Source organism: Limulus polyphemus, unplaced genomic scaffold, assembly GCF_000517525.1.
Source record: "Limulus polyphemus unplaced genomic scaffold, Limulus_polyphemus-2.1.2 Scaffold255, whole genome shotgun sequence".
Lineage (NCBI taxonomy): Eukaryota > Metazoa > Arthropoda > Merostomata > Xiphosura > Limulidae > Limulus > Limulus polyphemus.
The window spans coordinates 353,680-358,785 of record NW_013665865.1 but is presented as its reverse complement, the minus strand read 5'-3'; positions in this window follow the sequence as shown (position 1 = coordinate 358,785).

Here is a 5,106-nt window from a genome sequence, read left to right as displayed (position 1 = left end):
TTTGTATTAGAAAAGAAAACTGTGTGTATCAATCTTGTTGGCAAATATCATAAATTGGATACACATCGGCATTTATTTAACTACTAAATCAAAAGTACAATTTAACTCAGTTTTAGGCTATTCGAAATTGTAATACGTAACACAAAAAATCGACTTCCCTCTAAGAAATTCAAATGGTCTCGGTTAATGCTTGCTTTTGAAAATCCAGTTTAAAAACCTACAGAAATGCTCTCACATAGATGAAATTTATAAGTCTAGTCATAAAACTAGCATGCAGTACTAGATATTCGTAAATTAAAGAGCAAAACCATTTAAATAATCTGCAATAATACACGGAAATGTGTAAAAATAACTCTGAAAACCTTAAATCATGCCCAGGATAAAGTGGGTGTCAAAAAGGAAATAAAGGAAATTGTAGTAATTTCTGCTGAAAGGTGAGTCTTATAATAATGCCCATGGGAGAGCAAGTCTCAGAAGTTAGTTAGAAAATCTGAAGAGATTGATACCACTATATTAATGCTAAAAGTCAAAAAACAAATTTTGAGTTAATGACTAGTGATGGGTGAAGATTCACAATCAAGTCCGTCGTTAGGCTCGTTAATTTAGGATTACTCAAAGTAGTATAAAGTAATATAAAATCATGATAGTTAGTTGTGGTTAAAATTCGATGTCGAAGAACCCACTTTGAGACTAATAATGGTTGGAGACGGCTTGAATGGGCAATGAAGGAAAACTGTAATATAGTTTAACATAACAGCAAATGTAAAACGTTTCGAAAAAGCTTTGTCATCATCAGGTACCCTTTTGATGATTTTTGATATTCAGGTTACGAAGTTTAAAGATAGTTTTCGATTGGTTTATGATGGTGGATAGGGGAGAGAACATACTTAAAACGTTATAAATGGAATAATAAAAATAAACATTAAAACTTACACAACCTCGATTAATCGCCATGATTAATTAAAAATCGATGACGAAGAACTGACTTTGATGATGACAAAATCTTGTCGAAACGTTGTACATTTGCTGTTATGTTAAACTTATATTAAAGTTTTTCTTCATTACCCATTCAAGCCGTCTCCAAGTATTATTAGTTGTGATTAAGTCGTCGTACTAGAAATATCTATACTCCTCTTCATACTGCACAAATATATTGTAAACATACTTTACTAAGACAATAGGTGAAAAGAAAAACTACAATGCCAAATTGGATAATGGAAAGTTAGACACTGGTCAATATAAATACAATATTACTTCTTGAGAAACATCCTGATGTACGACTGTAACTATAGAATGGCATAAAAATTATCATAATGATGAAAAAACATGTAAAAGCTCTCCTGATATTTGCTGGTAGCATCTTTTGTAGTAAAACAGAAAGAAGCTTTAATACAGGCACGTAATACTCTGTTCGTAGTGACATAAAGAAAGGAGCTATAATTCACGTACGTGCGTGTGATGTTCGTTAAGGAAGAAAGTAGGTTCAGTAGGGGCTGTTTAAGACTAAATAGTTTCTCGCGAAATAGACTCTATAATAGTGAAACAGGATATCATAGTAACTCAGCGGAATAATATTAATACCACGTGAACGAATAATCTCGATTACATTTGATTCTAAATATCGCAATAATCTTGAACTTTATTACGATAATATACGGTCTTGAATGTTGTGATGCTGCAATACCTTGGGAAGTAGTCTTAATATCCTTTATCCTTTAAACGAGCTCTTTAAAAATGTTATAGAAAAAGGGAAGAGCTGATATTGATGTTGTCAGACAGTAACTGTCGTGATAACTCGGAGATTAGTCGCAATATTAGTAGTTATAAAGTTTCCAGTAATTCAAGAAGTAGTTTGATACCGGCTTGTTATAGGTATCATAGTAACTCGGAGATCAGCTTCTCTTGACACAGGCAGATTCTAACTATTATAGTAGTTAGGTTATAACTTGTAAGTTTATTAGTAAGTCCAAAAGTAGCTTCAGTTGAGTTGGTTATAGGTTTCTTAATAACTCGGAAAGTTCTCTTGGTTCCGATTCTCCAAGTCACTGCAGAGTTACAATCAGTTCATGAAGAAACTACTCTCCAAGCCACTACGAGAGCTACAATCAGCTCATAAAGAGGTTACAGCTCATGGAGAGGCTACTCTCCGAGTCACTACGAGAGTTAGAATCAGCTCATAAAGAGGTTACAGCTCATGGAGAGGCTACTCTCCGAGTCACTACGAGACTTACAATCAGCTCATAAAGAGGTTACAGCTCATGAAGAGGCTACTCTCTAAGTCACCACAAGAGTTACAATCAGCTCAGAAAGAGACTACTCTCCAAGTCACTATGAGAGTTACAATCAACTAATAAAGAGACTACTCTCCAAGTCACTATGAGAGTTACAATCAACTAATAAAGAGGCTACTCTCCAAGATACTATGGTAATCAGCTGATTGTGTTGACCTAGAGGGCAGTCTCAGTGCCAGCTTGCTGATAACTACTTTGTAACTCAGAAAGTAGTGTTTGACATTGTCTGTGTGTGAATACTATAGTAATTTAGATAATAATTCCAACATCGGTTGAATGATACTATTAGAGTAAATGAGTGAATCGTCGTGATATTGGCTGTAATAACTCGAAGAATACTCTACATATCGGCTAGTCATAAAATTTCTAGTATCTGTAATAACTCAAAATATCGACTGCTTGCTACATCATAGGAACTCCGAAATTCGTAGTGGTTTACGCTTGTTAGAAAAAAAGTTGCCAAATGTCTAAGCATCAGTTAGTTATAAATATCACATTGAGGTTAGTCAAACTTTATGACAAAGATGTTGCTGGTTCCGTGCTATTCTAGAATACAATTCTCCCTTCAGCGATCATACTCATTCTTATGACTATGGCCTGGCATGGCCAGGTGGTTAGGGCACTCGACTCGCAATCTGAGGGTCGCTGGTTCGAATCCCCGTTCCAACAAACATGCTCGCTCTTTCCACCGTGGGGGCGTTATAATGTGACGGTCAATCCCACTATTCGTTGGGAAAAGAGTAGCCCAAGAGTTGGCAATGGGTGGTGATTACTAGCTGCCTTCTCTCTAGTCTTACACTGCTAAATTAGGGATGGCTAGCGAAGATAGCCCTCGTGTAGCTTTGAGCGAAATTCAAAACGAACCAAACTGATGACTATAGTTACCCATTTTTCTCCGACACTGCATTTTCCATTGCAATATGCTGTTGGGAAGGCCGGTTAGATATAATCTTTACAAGCTTTTTACCACCTTCCAATTTACATGAATGTCAGAAGATCACGTTTAAGAAGTCCATTGGAGCTGCATTAAAGAACTTGGCAGGTATGTAGTCAAATGAGATTGCTGTGATTCCAATTTCTTAGGCCATCTTTTTATGAAGACAGTCATTTATGTTGAGGTGTGGTACTTCCAACACTGAAATTTACAGTTCATTTGCTAAAGTCAAATCTAAGGAGGGGCATTATGAAATATAATTTTAGTCATCTTTGTCCTGATAATTATTTAAAACTTTATAAATCCCTACTGCAATTTATACTTGAATATTGCTCTTTTGTCTTTAAAAGAATATATTCAAAGACTATATTCGTATAATCCTCCCATTTATCTTTGTCATATGAGAAAAGACTGAAGTATCAGGCATCTACAACTGCCCAAGCTTATATTCAGGCCTTGAAAACCAGTTATGATATAAATTTTTTAGATACTTCGATGTATCGATACAATTTCTTCATACCAGTTTTTTCCAAACTTTTCACACCTCTGATACTGGAGACCATAATTTTAAAATCAGGAAGCAATATGCTTCATCCCAGAATATTAAAAATAGACATTTTCCAATGTAGTAACAAATTCTTGGAATGCACTACCTTAAAATTGTATTAACGCATTTACAGTCAAACGATGGCAAAACAAGCTTTTCTTGCAGGAAATATTTTTTATGGGGTGACTATCTATTAATACTCCTCAAGTATACAACTAAGTTCCATGAGTTCAGGAGGAACATAAGTGAAAATTTATTTGTTTTTATCAAGGTAAACTGTTTTTTTTTTGACAGATGGTTCTCATTTATAATTACAGGTTTACCTTTGGAGTTGATAGGTTTCTCTAGGTTAGTTTGAGGTTTGAGTTGTTACCGTTCCAAGTACCCTACTCTGTGATCCTCCCTCTTCCATAAAGAAGATTAAAGATCGTCTCCTTTAAATGGTGTGCCATTTTTCTTTGGGGTAGAGCTGTCTCATGATATAAGTTATTCATGGCGTCATTGCACTGTCGAAAGTTCAAGATTTTGCTGAGAATAAATATATATATATAGGTGCTAACCATGTAACCAGTAGCGCTACAGCTCGCTTCTTCTACGACATACCACTGTATTAGCATACTCTGATCGTGTATATAAAGTGTAAAAAACCTTCATTAGGCTTAGATATCCTCTTCATAAAAGGGTAAATGTACTGAAGTAGAATTCATCTGGTTCAAAAATTAATCCTTTAAGCTTTTCTCAGCTGTTTTGTTTTACTCAGTTACTTATTCAGTATTGCTAGTGAAATGAGTTACAATATATAACGTTTGGCCATATTTTATGAAAACTTATTTTTGAAAAAACTAAAAACTTTATAAGTAGATATCGGCTGATATAGATTCAACGTAAAAAAATGTTGATTATTGTATTCAGCCATATTTACTAGTTCCATGTGAATCTTGTTATATCTGTTGTATCAAATTAATTTTCTAATATATTTATGTCCTTTTTCTTTAATTCAGCAAACTAATTCTCGTAACATGCATCTGCCTTTGTTGCTGATCGATTTTTAACCTGCTGCCTTCGTCGTGACTGCGGAACTTTTCAGCCAATCACGGTGAAATCTATAAATATTTATTTGTCGGGAGTAAAGACAAAAGTTTAGAATTGGCTATACTAATGTATTCGTATCGAAAGTTTACAAATAATATGCCCCCACCAATGGCACAGGGGTATGTCTGCGGACTTAGAGCGCTAGAAACCGGGTTTCGATACCGTGGTGGGCAGAGCACAGATAGCCTATTGTGTAGCTTTGTGCTTAATTCCAAACAAACAAACAAAGCAAATAATATATA